This window comes from Pollicipes pollicipes, unplaced genomic scaffold (assembly GCF_011947565.3).
Source record: "Pollicipes pollicipes isolate AB1234 unplaced genomic scaffold, Ppol_2.1 Scaffold_5724;HRSCAF=6776_pilon_pilon_pilon, whole genome shotgun sequence".
Lineage (NCBI taxonomy): Eukaryota > Metazoa > Arthropoda > Thecostraca > Pollicipedomorpha > Pollicipedidae > Pollicipes > Pollicipes pollicipes.
This window is the reverse complement of record NW_023596746.1, coordinates 23,046,193-23,064,995: the sequence shown is the minus strand read 5'-3', so window position 1 is coordinate 23,064,995 and position 18,803 is coordinate 23,046,193. Positions and strand designations below refer to the sequence as shown.

The 18,803-nt window shown below is 49.6% G+C and overlaps 1 protein-coding gene across 2 annotated transcripts in view; it reads left to right on the top strand.

The window, feature by feature from the left end:
- LOC119103663 (uncharacterized) overlaps positions 1-18,803 on the top strand; it is a 106,456-nt gene that overhangs the window by 54,335 nt on the left and 33,318 nt on the right. Inside the window, exon 1 of one of the 2 annotated variants that reach the window (XM_037227280.1) lies at positions 8,453-8,660. The exons of the other annotated variant lie outside the window; for it this stretch is intronic. The gene's annotated coding sequence lies outside the window, so the exon portion shown is untranslated. Of the gene's footprint in view, positions 1-8,452; positions 8,661-18,803 lie in introns of those variants that run through there. 2 annotated transcript variants of the gene reach the window in all.

Below are 18,803 nucleotides of genomic sequence, written 5' to 3'. Positions count from 1 at the left end.
GCCAGGCTCGGCCTACGTCTCTCCACACGGTCGTTGACGGCCGACCTAACGATCGCGCCAGGCTGTCCCCAGCCTCTGACGCGCGTCCGAGCCCTGCCTCTGATGGGCGCGGCGCGCGCCCGCCACCAGTGAGGTCGCAAAACAAAACGGCAAGCCCCAAATGTGCTTGTCAAACGGCTGTAAATATGCGCTTCGGTGTGTTTCGGGTGCACCAGAAAAAAACATTGCGGTCAACCGTCACGGTGCGGTCAGCCGTCGGTCACACCACGGTCCTCGACCTTAGGGTCAGCCGTCGGTCACACCACGGTCCTCGACCTTAGGGTCACCCGTCGGTCACACCACGGCCCTCGACCTTAGGATCACCCGTCGGTCACGCCACGGTCCTCGACCTTAGGGTCACCCGTCGGTCACACCACGGCCCTCGACCTTAGGATCACCCGTCGGTCACACCACGGTCCTCGACTTTAGGATCACCCGTCGGTCACACCACGGCCCTCGACCTTAGGGTCAGCCGTCGGTCACACCACGGTCCTCGACCTTAGGGTCACCCGTCGGTCACACCACGGACCTCGACCTTAGGGTCAGCCGTCGGTCACACCACGGTCCTCGACCTTAGGGTCACCCGTCGGTCACACCACGGCCCTCGACCTTAGGATCACCCGTCGGTCACGCCACGGTCCTAGACCTTAGGGTCACCCGTCGGTCACACCACGGTCCTCGACCTTAGGGTCACCCGTCGGTCACACCACGGTCCTCGGCCTTAGGGTCAGCCGTCGGTCACACCACGGTCCTCGGCCTTAGGGTCACCCGTCGGTCACACCACGGTCCTCAACCTTAGGGTCACCTGTCGGCCACACCACGGTCCTCGACCTTAGGGTCACCCGTCGGTCACACCACGGTCCTCGGACTTAGGGTGAGTGGGCATGATCCCTCCTTCACTTGCACATCAGGTACGCTAGAATACAAATGATTAACCAGGAAGGTAGCTCGAGACGTAATCTACAACTGCTAATCAGATAAATTTCCAGTATCTTTCGTGATTGCCCCACCAAATCGGGTCAAACAAGGTCAAACTCTAGTTCAAATCAAACACACACGCCCAAAACCAATCTCCAGCAGCACATCAGTAAGGTGAACCGAGCAAAAGCAAATGACACATGCCCACGCGAATCAAGGTTGCATAAATTATTTTGCCTTCCGCGCCACGTGAATGACACTAAAAAAAAACGAACCTGCGGCATGCATAGGGATGACGGACTGAATCCAATATTGTTCAATGTTTTGGCAGGTATGGTGTATATTAACGCCTCGTCTGCCTAAGGGAAACCAATTTGTGTGAGAAACTAACGGTCTGTTGAATGTAAATGTGTGAAGTGAATTCTCGTCTGCCGAACGTTCACAATCGGAGAAGTTCGCACGGATACGGCTCCGACCAAAGGCTTGGTTTCGTTTGCAGTCTGCTGCTGCATTTACTTCCAAGAAGTAGTCACACTGTGTCTTCTTGCAGCTCAGGCCTTCTGCAGGCAGTCGTGCGCACACACGGTTCGTTATCATGCCCAGCGCAGACTTCCTTGCCTGGTAGCCTGGCACAACAAAAGGCGCCCGTCCTGAATCGACATGATCGACGACGTCTTGAATGGCCACCGACCTCGCCGCGTTGATTGGTGATAACTTCTCGAACTGCTCATTTTGGCCAGATGGCGCGAATCGTAGCATGTGATCCTGCGGGTATTTGGTATTTGCATTTGCGGATTCGAATGAGATGGGTTTTGTTCCAATCGAAGCCGTTTTCAGGCTGCTCGATCTCCTGGCGGACGGAGGAGGACGCTGTCTTCAGTGAATACGACCCCAGTTGGCCTCATCTGGCCGATGGTAGCATGATCCTGCAGGGCAAAGTGGTATGCAAGATAGAACCGAGGAAAGCTCTGACCCTGTTGGCCGTTTCCTGCGTGACATTTGTCCAACTCCACCGCTCAGAATTAAGTTGTTGTTTTGTTTTTTTTGTTCTTCGAGCGCCACGTCCTCCATATAAGTGATGCAGGACGCCCGCAAGACATGATCAGGTTCGCCAGGACCCTGGGCCTGGACGCGTGAGGGGAAGGATGTAGTCACATAATTTCAGTAGCCCATACCATGGCTCTGAACTTGCGATGATTGCACGCACGAAGATGGCAAGGTTAGTGAGGGTCGCAGTGGAGAAACGTCTTCGTGCATTTATTATTTGGTTTGTTAGTTGTGCATGTGTCCACGCACTGTTAGTGTGGATTCTTCCAGAGGGGCAAACTATACGGAGCTTGCTTGGCTTTGGCTCACTTACATATCCGAGACACGTTTCCTCTTTGCTTGCGTCGGATGACGCAGGATGTCGATGTCGAGTGCTGTGATCCTGTGACAGCTGTTCGGTGGGGTCATGCCGTTTCATTAAAATGTACGTTGGTCGTGTTGTAGCGTTCATGTAGATCAACTACCAAACGTTCGAGATGGGAGTAACCAGCGGCACAAAAGCCAGCGGCCATAAAAAAGCCAGCGGCCGTAACAGGAAACATGGAGATTTACCGGTTTCCAACTTTTTATGAGTTACCGTTTTCGAACCGGCACTTATGACACTGGATTATGTGCAAACGGGACGGATAAGGGTACCGCAGCGAAATCCTAGTCCCTCGTCATTCAACCAGCCGCACGCTGTTAACCACTACGCCAGCATCAGAAGCACAAGTTTCAGAATGCTCAAGGCTGTCCTCAGCTGAGAGCGCGAGGTCAGTTACGTTGGACGCTTAACTTTTTCAAGGTCTGACGCGCAGGACTCTGCTCCTTAAACAGACAAATTCAATAGACCAAGACAACCCTACTTTAAGAGCCGTTTGTAGAAGGTAGGGATGTTTATGTCCGATCTTGTGTCCAGAGGCGCCAAGCAATGTTTAACATGCCAGAAAAAGTAGACGTGGCCGTTCAAACCTATTTAAATTGCATTTCGGTGTACTGGGCTGTCCAGGGGCAAACTGGCTCTCCGGGAATACTTTGAATCGTTGGTGATATTCATGCTTGTACTTTGTGTGCGTGCAGATACTTTGGTGGCTTCCCGACCGCAAACGTTACAGCTGAGCATAGGCACATCTTTGCCCCATTCTTTTCTTGCTGTCTTTTGCTTTGGCTTCATTTCCCTTTTTCTTTTGCCAGCCTCCGTCCTTTGAATGCTCATGGATATACGCTGTCACCTAAACCAAAAAGGGATCATCGTTGCGATAAAACCAACGGCTTCCAGCTGTCAGATTTCAGATGATTGCTACACCACGACAGTTTTGGAAGACGACCACAACAATCTCCCGGCGTCTCGTCGGCGCTTTAGGAGACCATAGCATGACATTGGGGCAGCATCGCGACCGTCGGAAATGCGCCCTACTGTGCCGACGGAAGGGCGTGGGAGAAACAGAAGTGGCTATTTGGTGCATATGGCAACGGTAAGCTCTACAAGTTCGCCGCCAGGTTAGCCACAGCCGAACGCACACTCAATGCGCGAACTTTGCTTGTTGGTGGCGCAGAGAAGATCAACGCAGCATCATTGAGTCACGAGCATCGCCTTCGCATGGATCAAGTAGATGCCGATTATGCCGCAAAGTCGCAACTGTAGCACTAAAAATCGGGGTAGTCACAGTTCGAGAGGAATACGGTGGTGAATGTCGCCGGCTGTTCCAGACCTACGTATACTCTCAAACATAGCTTCGCCTGGTTTTGCTCCCTGTGGTTTTGATCGTCATTCCGGCACCGTGAGTCGACACCCCGCCGCTGACGCTGTCACCGGTGCCGTGCTTTCTTATTTCTAAGGCTTAAGATGCTGTCTGCATGTTAGCTCTGATGTCTTCATCTTGCGACGACCAAGGAAGATGTGATTCAAGCGTCTCAATCGAAGCATTCAACGCCAATGACATAACCGGGATTCGAGCTGGTCCCCCATCCCCACTCCCCATGGGAGCCAAAGGCCCTTACCACACCACTATAACTCGCCTCGAGATATCAAGGGACCACACCAGATGTATGATTTATGTGATTTGTTGCATTTACTTGTGATAAACTAACAATGGAATGAATGTGCGACTCCAGACACTAGGAGGCTGGTTAGAACTAAAGCTGTAATAAGTGTTGTAGCACTTCATAAAAAACGACTCTGCATATGCCAAATCAGACTCAATGGTATGCTTGACCGTCGGATTTTGGGTGGCATGTGCTTTCCTTAATTTCGTCCTTGCTCTCGACGTTTAGCCCAGGCATGCTCTCAAAGGGTCAGTAACGGTTGCCTTTTACCTTCTTCCACTCTACGTACGGCCCTGGGCAATGGAACACTTCAGGAAATTTTTGAATGCTTTATGAGGGATTGAAGACAGTTTTAGGGTAGAAGGCACCAAACGTTTAATGTAGGGTAGAGGGCATCAAACGCCTAGGAGCGTTTCCAGAACTAAGCAATCGGTGCGGGACACAACTCAGAAATTTTCACGAAAAACTTTTGAGCACGCTGCAGAACGGCACAACTTCTCGCTTGACCTTAACAGCGTCGAATATTCTGGATCTGACTGGTTGTACGACTCTATCTTGAACTTTAAATAATTTAAGGCACTTCTTTGAAGGGGAGTGTTTCACATTTGTATGAGGTTTTGAACTGAGACAATCACTTTGCAGATCACGCAAAGCAGCTCACAGCCCTATCCTTCCTAAGACTTAAAACCGTCTGGTTTCTGAACTAGGTGCCCGTAAATTTGTGCAGACTATTTCGTGCGGGCTTTTCCAAGGTCGCCCATGCATGGATGACACCACAGAAGCGTCACGCAAATTTGCCTTTCCCTTTCAATTTACCTTACCTTGCGCTGGCGTCTAGGGGTGGGGCCACGGGACAGGCAAGGAAGCAACTGCCCCTTGGCATTTGCCTGGGAGACGCATATATCCCCCTGCCCGGTGTTCGCAAGGTGTGGCGAAACGCGCGGGAACCCACCCGTAAAGGCGTCCAGCTTCTGCGTCTTCTCATGGCCCTCACCGTTATGTCAGCCGCAGCTGAATGCAGGCTCAATGCGCGAACGTTGCTTGTGGGTGACGCAGAGCGGATCAACGCAGCATCAGTGACCATCGAGTATCGCTTTCGGCTGGATCAAGTAGATGCCGCTCATGCCGCTGTCGCTCGTGCACATGCAAGTGCGCCACGTTCGAGAGCGTTTGGCTGCGCTTAGGGCTGCACAGTAACGGTGATATAGCCTTGGGGGGGGGGGGGGGATGTGAACTTCGTGATCAGCAAGTAGCGTTCCGCTGAGATGCTTGTGTTGCCACTGTACTAAATGATCATCTCTGTTATCATCTTTCGATAAGCAGCAATTGTTGTATGTGGCAGCCCAGCCATAGCGTAGCTCCGGGATTTTAAAAAGATACACGAAATATCGCCCTGCGAAACTGCTGCACCCGGACATACAACGCTTATGCACTGCCAAGGCCAACGGGTTTAGATGGTAGCATGTACTGTGCTGAAAAGAAGCCACAGCACCGTGAAAAGGTATTCACGGCTGGGAGCAAGCAACGTCCTTCAAGTTGGGAGGAGTGAGTGAGATGGCTATTTGGATTATTTCTTTCCATTCAATGCCCAGGGGGCAAATAATTATATTTCAGAAAGCTTTGGGTGTCAGTCCCTCTCCCGCTCCCCGGCTCCCGCGCCGCCATGTCTTACGGTAATGAGGAGCAATGCACATAAGGAATTTGCGTAAGGATTATTTTTTAGGAGAACGCCACAATTAAACGCTTGATTCCTGGCTCAACTTTCATATTCAAGTGCCATGATTGTTTTACGACCGTGCCTCCCATCTGTCAAGGTAGTTTTGCTTGGGAGTTGTCCTGTACTTTTGACAGGTCTATTATTGTGTCTTAGTGTAGTTTTGGAATCGTACTAAAGACAAATTCTTTTGGAGTCCGTGGAGTTTTTGGGGGAGCGTTCTTTGTAGTTCTGCATGGTTTCTCAGCAGTATGTCTGCAGCTTGTGAGTGCACAGTTTCCTCAGGCTCAGAAGTGCTTTATGTCAGTGTAGTATCGGCCGCTCTCACGGCCCGACCGAACACTGAGTCAGGTATTACCGTGAGTATTTTCCCAATACCTCGGTAATAACAACAAAGTGATAATATAACGTCCGAGGCGTCCGAACACGTCGCGCCCCCGCCACGCGCCACCTTGTCAAGGCCAACTCTCCCGCGCAACTCCACTTGCCTGGCGCGTAGGCTCCCTAAACAACTGCCGTATACCACAGTCATTATATTCGGGGTTTCCGAGCAAAAATTTCCGCGGATTTCCTGTGGGTTTCCCATTAGAGAAATGGCAGCTTTAGCAAAAATTGTGGATCCTTTGTGAGTTTACCTGTACACCTGTCAGGCAGCATGCATGCGCATTAGGGACTTCTGGCGCAAAATGAGTGACTTGGAGATCTGTAGAAAATCCGGTTAACGCCTTTGGAAAGTACAACATACCGCGGTGCGATGTGCTGTCTCAAAAGGGCATAGCAAACCACACCAGCTCGATATATATATATATATATATATATATATATATATATTGGATTGCTTGAGGGCCAACAGGATGGTGTTCGAACGCGACATAGTCAAGAAGCACGGGCCCCTGACCTCCAACGTTCGGCAGATCAGCTTCTGACCCCTGACCTCCAGCGCACCGCAGATCAGTTCCTGACCCCTGACGTCCAGGGCACCGCAGATCAGCCCCTGCGGCACGTCAGGCAGAGTCGAGCTGCGTCCTGTCAGGCCGAGTGACTCGAACTATCGATTTAGCAGGCCTCTAGCTGCCCAGGGTAAGCACCAGACGGGACGGGGCGGGGAAGGTTCGAGTTTCGCGCCACAAGTGCCAGGAATTGAAAGCCTTTATGGGTGCTGAAGCACATCCCTTGGGCCACAGATGTCCGCGTGGCAATGGCGTAGCCCGATTTCACCCGAGACGTGTCCAGACCGGGTTGCAGGGGGTCCATCCCTTGTTACTACTAGGGGATTGTTTGTTGTTTGGATGATTTGTTAGGTTCGGGATCTTATTTTCATTCCTCGTAGAGCCATTTTAATGTTTTAAAAGCACTACGGGCCTTTTTACCGTCCAAAAGTTTCCAAAGCCTTCGTCCCCAGGAAGCCCCGTCACCTGCAAAGGGGCGGGAGGATGGCCACATAAGCCTTCCCGTTGGGTATGACACTACCGAGTGGTCATTTCTCAAAACATATTTTGAATACCTGGTATAGCCAACCTAGGGTGCGGAGAGCTTACTACATAAAGTTTATTTCTTGCGCCTAGCACGTGTCGCTCGATGTATAAACACGTCTATCCAGGTCTCTGGATGTTTACCCCCGACGCTGTTGCCGACGTTGTTGCTGTTGTTGCCATGCGCGCAACGACACAGCCGGGTTGGGAAGCCAGTGCGCTTTGACCAGTTTTCAGCTGACCTTTCTGGATCAGCCGGGCCAGCAATGCGCTGCTCCGGAGTCGTGCTCAGTGCTGTCGAATTACAAGCTCAGCATCTTTTCCCCAGACCACAGAGGCGACAAAACCGTCAACACAGAGGCCATCACCGGCACTCTGCGCCCTAATGGCCACTTTAAAAGCAGCAGGACCCACTCAAGCAGTGAAAGTGATCAGTGTGTTTGGTCCCCTACCTATATGTCAAGCGCGACGTACATCTTGGAGCACCCTGGTATGAAGCGCCAGTAACTACGGTGATCGACTAGAGCCCATGGGCGATGATGCAACCAGGTTCGAACCTTGGTAACGCACGTGGCAGCAAAAGTTTTTGTCTCACTAAAAGTAATAATGCATTACCATTGTATTGTGTTGAACACCTCGGGGTGACAAAGTTTTGCGTTGCGCTGCTTTGTGCATCTCTTCTACATATTGCATGTACTTGTTGCGCAAGTCACATGGAGCCCATGTGCCTGCCGGCCTACGCATGCATGCGCACGTGCGTGTTTGGATCAGCCGACATGTTTCGCCCCACCGCTCGAAGGCTGCCAGCTCGATCTCGTGCCACCCCGAGTGGATCGGCAGCCTGATCTCTCACCTCTGCGCGTGGTTGGTCCACTCGCCCCCACCCCCCGCTCCCCACCGTCAGGGATCAGCGGGTTGGTCTTCCACCTCCACGCGTGGCTGGCCACCTCAGTCCCCCTCTCCACAGTGAGGGATCAGCGGGTTGGCCTTTCACGTCCGCGCGTGGCTGGCCACCTCAGTCCCCCTCTCCACAGTGAGGGATCAGCGGGTTGGCCTTTCACGTCCGCGCATGGCTGGCCACCTCAGCCACTCACCACGGTAGATGGATCGCCGGCACCCTGGCGGCTCGAGTCGGGCCGTAGGGGGAGGGAGGGGGCGCCGGCCGGCGGCATCCGCAGGCGCCGTGGTCGTCGGGTCGACGCCGCTCGTTGGCCAGTGGCTCGGACGTGGGCGGCAGTGGCGGCAGCGTGCGGACTGGCGCGCGATCTCCGGCCGTACGACCGACCGCACAGCGGCACCGCCGCATTCAGACAGCCCTCGGGAGGTCACCGTGAGGTCATAAGTGAGGTCACCGTCTGCCCGGCCACGGACGCCGCCGGCCGGCGCGACACGGAGGAGCGCCCGGTACCGGCCGTCTGTCACTGACTGACGCGTGAGCAAGGCAGGTGAGGGCCTGCGCTTGCCGAGCACACCGACCAGCTGCGCTGGCGCACCGCGCCGTGTCAGTACGGACGTGCATACAGTGCTAACCTTATCGAAAATCATCCCAAGATGACCCGAGATCATACTCTGCCAAACAAAGACGGCATGCATGCAACAACTGATTTGTATTGCAGGGCACGCGCATTGTTTTTGAGAGCCAGCAACGGTCCGCGGCGCGACGCGTTTGGAAAAGCACGGAAATTACAACCCCTGAGGTCGTCACAGAGATACTGATAACGTTATCAGACGCGGGGCGTTACCTGCGTTGTAGAATGGCGAGAGCACAGCTCCAAATCTCTGTTCTCCAGACAATATCCATAGGCTCGACTTCTTGACGTGGATGTTCTCTCAACCCTTTTTGGCATGCATAGCCCAGTGTTCCAGTCCGTCAGGACCACCCTATTTATGTTTGTAGTCAGTGGTATGCTGTCTCCTACTTCAGTCTCTGCTACGCATTGCAATGTAATACGATGATTTAATTTACCGGGCTATGCAAATAATTCGCCAATTATTCACATGCCGAACCTGTCGACAAATTTGCCTATCTCGGTTCGCGTAATACTCAGCTCCCACTCTTATAAGAGAGGGTAACACATAATGATGCCTTCATCCATGACGAGAACATTTGCATACCTCATCTCTTGACAGGGACATGCGGCTTTGATCTGACCATACAGACAGTGGAGCCAGTGTATCCAGAATCTGATATGAGACATGTCGCTTGTTAACCAGCATGACCAGAAGGTCCAGTATCTCAATGAGCGGTTGGTTGGAGTGCACTCTATGTTAACATCTCACCTCCTTGACCGGTAAACTGCTTCTTGCAGAGCGGTCGCTTGTTCATCGGTGCTAATTCGCGAATTATTGAAATAGATGAGACTCCCAAACAGCACAATCCCAACGAATTTTGTTGTAAAGCCATCCATGTCTGTTGCACGCGGAACATATAGTTTCCGTGTTTTCCCATGATATGTCTATCTACTTTATTGTAATCTAGTTTCGCACACCGGGATCATGAGCATTCCTTACCTGATGTCTAAGTTTGTTGCAACATACGTTTATAGGACGTCCGCACCCTTTTTAATCATAGTGTTACCCAGTTTGCGTCCCTGGCCTCCAAGGAGACCTCCTTCCGATGCTTGCTCCCGACCCCCCGTTGATGTAGCACTACATGTTAGAGAAGGCCGTGGACTGCTTGTCGCGGACATCTGATGTAGCTTTTATGGAGTAATTTCAGGCCATCGCTTATGCCCGATCTGTCTGGCCGTGTCGGGCAAAGTCAGCTAACGTTTCTCCCAAATTTATGGCGAAAAAAACATCCGCGAGGTTACATCGCTGTGCTGTTCAGAACAAAAGCGTATTGCTCAGTTGCCAGATGAAGCCATTTTCCAAATGTCCTTTGGTGATGGAGTTACAACGGCAGCGCCAGATATCCATCGGTGATGGACTTACAATAGCAGCTCGGCATGTTCCCATGTAGCGTTTGCTGCCTCTCGACAGCGCTAAATTTCGGCAAGCTCCATCTTTAGTGTTTAAGAGCTGCCTCCAGTGCCCTCAATCAAGTCTTCTCAAATAATTATAACGTACTGAAAATATGATGTGACAATGCCTCGTCTGAAACCAGTCTGTGAGAACGCCAGACTGAAGTCGATCGACACAGAGGCGGAAAATGTCCGGACGTGAGGGGTCATACGCTGCTGAGGTGCCTATAAGTATGCGTTCAGGTAGCCCAAGATGCCTGATGCCTATAGGCATGCCAGAATACCCCGACTAGCTTCAATCGGGCGTTACGACCTACTAACAAGGTCAACCAGAAACTATACTATTTTTTGTATTTGAAGGTAATTATACTAGGCCACTGGTAGATACAACCGGACGTAAAGAGCGAATATCGCGGTGACGTTACTCTGTACATCTGTTTGCAGCCGTGTCTCGCCTTCTCTTGTCACGTCAAGCATTACCCCGCATTCTGTAACAAGGGCGTCCTCCGACTGGAAGGGCCACGTGTGTGTGCGGCGATTGCATTAATGCCTTTGCCACTGGCATCGTTTTGCGCCATACTCAGCACCCTAGATTTGGACAAAAACTTAACTCAGCATTATATTCATGCATGCTTGATGGTTTCAAGGCCTATCCCGCAGGCGCCAGCGGACCGCGGAGAGGTGCAGTATATGCACTTAAAGGGAGTGTTACAAATTTATACGGGGGTTTCTAAGCTGAATAGCTGTCTTGAAGATGACTCGGTGCAGTTCATAGCCTTGCCCTTTTTTAGAACCGAGTCTCTCTAGTTTCAGAGCTACATGCCCGTGAGGATGTGCGAACTACTTGGTGCATGCTATTTCTAAGTTGCCCAGACATCCATAACGCCATAATAACGCCATCCAAACACTTGTTCAAACATTATGAGAATTGTGCTTCTAGAGCAGTCTTTTCCACTTACAAAGTGTGCCAACAGTTAAAAGTGAGGTTATTTTATCATATGTTTGCTTCAATGTCCTCAAATGTGAAAGATTTCCTTTAAGAATTGCGCTATAACTTATAACGTGAAAATAAGCAAATATCTTAGACTCGCGGATAAAGACGTAAGAAAACCACGAGAAAGGGCCAAAACACGAGTTCATAACGATATCTTGCTCAGCGAACACTTCAAAACATGCTGCTATATCTTGGGAGGTTGAAGAACTACAAATGAGTACTAGTGGCACAATCAATGACATATTAAGAAGCGTGTTCACTAAATAGAGAAATTGTGTTGTCTAGGGCAATCTTTGCCACCATTATCTCATGCATGTGTTCCAACAGTATGTTGGTAGTCATCAGCGAGCTTGTTTCATCATATCGTATGCTTCCTTCTTAAATAAGTGAGCTTGTTTCATCAGACCCTACGCTTAAAGGGAATGTTGAACATTCCCTGTAAGTGGGAGGTGCCGGCCTAGATAGAGTGCCGTTGTGACGTAAAACTGGCAAACGCCTGTCGGTGGGGCACCGCACGGTGTTAAGTGGTGAATATAGGACAGGTTACCGGACCTTTGGTAACGCACACTGGTATTTAGCATGGGGTTTTTGCTTAACAACATTATTTGCATTGTCGCACCGTTTACAGGCCTAGCTGTGAATCAGAAAAATCCGACTACGCGCACGATTTGTAAACGAAACATGCTTACTCACCATGTTACGAGGCTTTCGTTTTCATCTCCTCCTCCTGACCTTTAGTGCTGAGGGGAGCGTGTATTTCGGGCCCGTGTGGTGGGCGAACAGATGTGCGCCTGCTGCGCTGGATGCATATGAACTAGACGCATGGTTATTGGCTGGGTAAAGCGGTTAAAAGACAGTCTGGAGAGAATCAATTTTTCCTGGTTTCACCCAATCTGCGTCTAAAAGTGTTAAGCTTAAACGACTGTAGATATAAATGCACGCGCCAGAGCTCTTCAACGATGTGATAGATCATACTGGGTTGGTTTGGTTATGTGATCTCTTAGTTACAATGATTAGCGGTAAATTAAGTTCAGAACATGGCCAGACCAAATGGACCAAAAATGATGGAAGGGTCTATTGCAAATTTAAGAAGTGCTTTGATATCCTACTTTTAACAACGCCTAAAGGACTGAAACGGATCAGACCCCCCAGTATTTTGTTATAACGAGCCGAGTGGATTATGGGTTCAAAGTTTGTATGCTGAGTTATCGGCCTTCAATATACCAGGAGGTACTGGTTAAGCGATGTTATAGCGCAGACGTTGATTTCGTTGGCAGCATTCGCCCTTTCGAGTAGTGCCAGTGAAGGTCGATAATTCAGGATGAAAACTCTCAGCTTCTCTAGCAAAAAAGCGCAGTTGAAGCCATTTCTTGCCTACTTCAAAAGATTTTGTGGGATTAAATTAGACCATTATTCAGTTGTCGAGTTTTAACTGCGCGTCAACTGCCCTGGTTGTTTGCGCCAATTACATAAGATCTTTCTAAAAAGATGGTGTATTAAGAAGATTGGATAAAACAGGTGGATATGAATGCATTGGAATGTATCTTGAAACATGAATCCATGACTAGCTCCAATGAGCATCAGGCAGGTGACAACGGGTATGACCGGAGTGCTGCCGGAAAGTGTGACTCACTAGCAGGTGACACAAAAGACCTTAACCGTTTTCAAGACGTCTCACTGCGCTGAATGTTTCAATACGTAAAGAAATTAGATTTAGGCACAAGTGTTTGTCTGGCTGAGGTAAGTTGCGGGGAACATCACGTGCTCATTTCAAACAATTTGAAACCAGCTGAACCAACTAGATGCACCAACGTTAGAACCTTTGTGATTTAGCCCGGTGCCGCCTGATGCGTTTTGCTCCCCGCGATCACCTGGCGGCTAGAGGGTATCTGAGATGTACTCCCTGATATTTTAAGACGTAATTGCCTGATCAGAAGCGTAGAAATCCAAACGGCATTCGATCTTTCTGATATAATCTCACGTAAGATTCGATGTGATGACGTCCGACCCATGTTCAGTGAATACATTAAAAAACTTTGAATATATAAACGACTTCAGAACCCTCCTTGTACGGTAGTTTTTATCGTAAAGTTTCGCATTTCGCACCACAAGAGAAAACGTAGTTTTGCACTTACGGAAGATATGGTGTTCACAAAAGAAAAGTTCGAGGTCTGTTTAGATTAAGGTCAGATCACTCATTCCGATCATCTGCCTGCCTGTATGTTTATTTCTTCTCTTTATGATTTACTTAATGAAAAGAAGGCGTGGATTCGTAAAGGAACCTGTCAAACGAATTTGTTTATCAAAACTGGACGTCATAGATCTTATAGCTCGAAGCTTACAATCTGACCCTGATGATGACCTCATGCGGCCTCGTTTAGTTTGGCTGGCCCTGATTGACAGTCATTCAAACCAGTCGATGAATTACATCCAAGCACCCTGCCCCCAAAAAACAACAAAGAATTACTACATAAGCGGGAAAAGTCAACGCGCCCGCGGACACCGATTACATCATAATCCAGTGACCTGACCCGACATAATTTTTTTTGTCTCCCAGAGTGCGTCGGATTAAGCATCTGGCAGGCACCGAAACTGTAATAACTCTGCCAGACATGGTTCGAAACTTATTCCCGAAACCTGCCGCGGACACTCGTATCCTGATCCAGGTGCTCTCGGCTTGAAGCAATGTGCGTTACAATCGTCCTTGAAAGCGATATCTTCGACTGCGTGCGCTCTCCATGCGCCTTGTTTGTGATTCACCGCATTGGGCCACGCATCTCGTGTGCTGGTGGCAGCTCTATTACGGCGGCGACTCACTCAGAATGTGTTGTAATTGGGTTGGGAGCGTTTAACGTCACAATGGAGACAAATGGCTTGAGTGTGGAAGCGTGATAGATGACACCCATATTGTTCATAACACAGAAACTTTGCATGGGTAGCTATTTTCATCAGCCGATGCCAACCAGCGATAGTGGCAGAGGGATGATTTAGGATAAAGGAGTGGGGAGGGGAGGGGAGCGGGAGGCGGTGGGAGGGAGGCTGGAAGCGCTTGTAGCTTTGGGTTGTTTTCTGGCCAACGACCAATAACCAGATCGTCATACACAATCTTACAGGGAGTGTTCCACATTTTTATGGGGTTTTGAACTGAAATAGCCACCTTGAAGACCATTCGGTGCTGTTCACAATCCTGTCCTTCTTGGGACCCAAGTTCTTCTAGGTGTTTGGGCCATGGGCCGGCGAAAATGGGGAGAGGTGTACCGGGGGGAGTATGTCAAAGTCACCCTGGCATTTATGGTGTCAAATCATTCAAATCCTCCTATTCCATAAGTCATGCGGGTGATTAATGCCGAGAAAAATGTGAGAGTCAAGTCGTTCACATCTAGCGGTTGTGAGTACGATTTCCAGATATAACGACGGTCAGTTGGCTCTCATTCAATGTAATGCAAGGTACGATGACGTAATCAAACCATGACGTGGTTTCTGTTACAGTATTGTGGACAGTGACGTATTTATTCTGTGCCACTGTGTATATTATTACAGTGGCACGTCTATTATGCGAACAATTGTGGTATCTAGAGCGGTCTTTGCAGTTTAAAACGCATTCAAATCGCTATAAGTGGGCTTGTTTCATCCGAACTGATGTTTCAATACATTCAAAGGTGAAAAATTTCCGATTAAAATGCGCCATTACGGCACTGAACATCGCCAGTTATTCGGGTTTGTGGGCCGGTGTGTGTGTTTTAGCAGGGGAGCTGGTAAGCGGAAGTAAATTTGAATATTAATGTGATCGTAACATTCGGTGGGTGAAAAGTATGAGTTGCGAGCAGAAGCTAGCTACCTACATACCTTGGTCGAGGCAAGTCTATAGGGCATACCCAATTATGCATGCGTTCGTTTTCAACAAAATGTGCGGTGTGTATGACTGTGAATGGGCCATGTAGCTGAATATCCAGATTTTGAACATTTGTTCTATTATTATGCGAAGATGTTCAATGCACTGCCATTGAAGCCGACAGTGTAATTTCAATGCAGGGCCTCAGTGTGTGGTCAGCATTATGGTGAAGTTGATGACTGTTATGTCTGAAAACCTGGAAATGGCCAGATTGACAACATTTTGTTGGGACAGCACCTGAACAAAGATTCATTGTGGGAAAGGTTGATGTAACTTTTGGTGATAACCTCAGCAGATGAAAACGAATCATTTGAAGTATATTTCCATTTTTAGAGTATGCTTGGCTGGACAGTGTGTGTCACAAATTAAGCAAGAGAGTATTGCTTTTGGGGCAAGATGTAGGCTGCCTAATGCAGCCCATTGACATCTTTGTCATGTTTTTCCAATTCGGAAAACCTGGTGCTAGAAACCTAGAGCTGTTTCAAAGCACAGTGTCTTTCAACATATGTCCGATGGATTCAAGCGTGCGTAATTGAGAGGAAGATAGTAAAAAAATTACCCACTCACTTTTTACAATACAACGGGCCTCGTCGTACCTGATATCGTGCCGCAAAACATGACCCCCAGTCGGATCGCAAGCACACCTAGATATTGTTTGTGGGCCCATTTATGACTTATGGTGTATGGTGTAATGGAATACACACCCGGGGTGGATGCGACACGCGGGTCCGAAGATCTCTGAAAATTGTTACGTGTCCTCGGCCCGGGAAACCGAAAAAACAAGGCAGTAGCCAGATGCCATGCATTATTTCGTACAAGGGTTTTACTCTAAAGGGTACCTACCTCGTTCTAAGGTAGTTTTTATGAAATGTGCGGGGCTTGTGGGACATCTAAGAAGAATATGGTGGGGCTTGTTTTTTACAGTGATTTGGGCGTACCGTCACTATCCACGATACTTTTCGTTCCTTAGTTGACCGTGTACGCCAACTCGATTTCATCGGATAGCGCAGACCTGTCTGTCAAATGCTGTCACAAAGCAGGCGATATTGTGAGCACGTGTCACCGAACCCCACCACGCATGTCGATCAGGCTGCATTACAGTCCGCTGCGCTGCGATGGCTGCACGTCATCTATATGTTATGTCAGAGTACGACGTGACGCTCATTTGCGCTATGGTGAGCGACGTGCCCGCGCCGCGGCCGCCGGCGCTGCGGGCTAGTGGTATTGACCTCTGTAGTATTGGCCTCAGTGTGGCCTTGACCTCTGGCCAATCAGCGACGGCCCTTGGTGGGGCCGAGCCAAGGTCAGGCACGGAGCGCAGACTAGGGCTCAGTCGGGTCCTAGCTCCTGACTGGCAGGATGAGCGTCCTGTATGTCCCCCGTGCTCCCTTCGAGACGCTGGAAACGTCTAAAGGGTTTGTGCCCTGCCTTACCTACGGCCGACGGCTCGGGGCACTCCTCCGAGAGCCACTGCCTTTTCCTGCTACCAAGCCCTACTAGAGGCTCAATGACAATGAGCTTCGCTGCTGCCTCGGCAAATGTTGCGCACATAGAATGATGTGCATGTAATATAGCAGCATGATTGCAGCGAGTGAGTTGGAGCGGCACGCGGAATAGCATGGAGTGAATTGGGGAGGTGTCCAGAGTAGCATGCATGAGCCCGCCAGACCGGTCCGCTGCAATGGTGACGTGACACGACCGGGACCGATTCGTGGGTAGCGGATGACGGCCGGTCCGCTAGCTCCTATCAACGCACCGTCGTACGTGCATTGGCCGGCGCGCTGCTGCGTCAGGTCTTTGGCTGCTACGCAGACTTGGCGCCTTAGGCACCGCGGGGTACAGCGTGCCGCGACTGGCGTTCGTCGCGTTAAGACCGATTTCCACCAATTTTCGGCCTGGAAAATCAGATGGATCGATCGCGACGAAGAAAGTTGTAATTTTTGCTAGATGTGCAGGAAGTGTCTGAATCTGGTGAGCCGAAATCTCTGTATGGAACCTGGCGAAACCTGTCCGGAAACTGATACTAACACCTGACGATACTCTCCAACCTACTTTTCGAGCACAAAAAGCTTCGAAAAACTTCTTTCATGTGTAGTTATTTTTTAGTAGAAATGTTGCAAGGGATTTCATTTAGAATAGATGATTCGTGCATCTGTATGGCGACGTGGGTTTTCCTAACTAATGTTCAAAGTGGTTTGCTGTTTTTCCCACCACCATACAGTTCCCCATGGCACAGGGGATTGTACTGATAAACGTGTGAATAATGTGCATCAGGCCTTTCATATCTTCATCCTAGCTACTTAAGTGGTCCTGAGCTAAGGTAAATATCTCTACATGATGTTGAAATAATAGAAATGTCGCATAGCGGCGTAAATGACAGATAAACGTTGTACGATTGCACATTTGTAAGCTAAAGATGTGTGCTCCAAGTGCTTTTTTCATCTGTTGTATCTGCAGTGGAAGCAAACCAAGCATTTTAAATAACCAACGGCGGCCTAAATACTTTGTAACGCTGCACACTTGATAGCATACTGGTCTCACAAATGGCTGGATATTTCCTATCGCCTATACACTTGGTCTCACTTCCAAGTGAAACGCACTTCAAAATGAATCACCGGCCCACTCCAGGCCTTTCGCCGGCGCCCGGTTCGGTCAAAGGCCGAACTGAAGTCGACCTCTCGGCCCGCGGCCCGGTCGGACGCCTGCCGGCCGGCCGGCCGGAGGCGGTCGGTCTCTCTCTGATTCACACCGCTGAAGGCATTCCGGGCCAGTACTCCGGGCGGTGCGTCCCGGTTTTACGGACCGGAAAAATGATGGAAACGTGGCTTTAGTGTGGATGCCTGCCGACTGCTGATGTGGACGCCACAGCGGGCGGGCGTTGCCAATAAACGTATGTGCGACTCCTTGCGCTCGTTCTCGACCCGCGTTGGCACTTTCGGCAAGAAGCAATATTCTGGATCCTAATTCCCATTGCTTCTTTCCGTAACGCCGGCTTCTGATTTCAGGATGGCAATAATTATTTTGAAAACCTAAGATCCTGCTTCCTGATCTACATTAGCATTTCGCGTTTTTTTTTTTGGCCTCGAACGTCTTGCCCACCAGCTACTTTGTTTTGCTATCCAAATGTCTTGCAAATAGATTAACAAACGTCTATGCCGGATGGACTAACTCTTCGAGCAAGAGTCCTCGTCTGGTGTGTTAGCTCTGATACACCTGACGAGGGCGCTAGCGCGAACAATTATTTCATTCGTGGTACTATTACGTTGCCTCAATCCTTCTGTTAAACTTAAGCGTATATGTCATTTACTGCCCGCATGCTCTGTGCAAAGATGTTGGAATCTTTGTCCATTGCAAAGCCCAAAAGCCGACAATTATTCCGATTGTGATGCTTATACCTCGCCTCAATCTTTCTATAAAAAAAATTGTAAACGTATGTGTCATTTACCACCTCCGTGATCTGTGCAAAGACGCGGGGCTTTTTATTCGCTTGCGCTCGGTCCGAACCTAGAGCGGACATATCGTTTGGTCAGACTGGCGTGCCACGTTCTGCTGGCATCAAGCCAACAAGGGTCAACCCAGGCCCATAAATAGTTTTGCTGTAGTTTCAAGGAGCCTGCCTGAGGCTCGGAACTTTCGGAAAGTTTTTCTTGTTTGAACACATTTGTTATGGTTAATTAGCAGTAAGTTTTGGATTGGGAAGTTTCCGGACCTTTCCTGCAAAATTGCAAATTGCCATTGC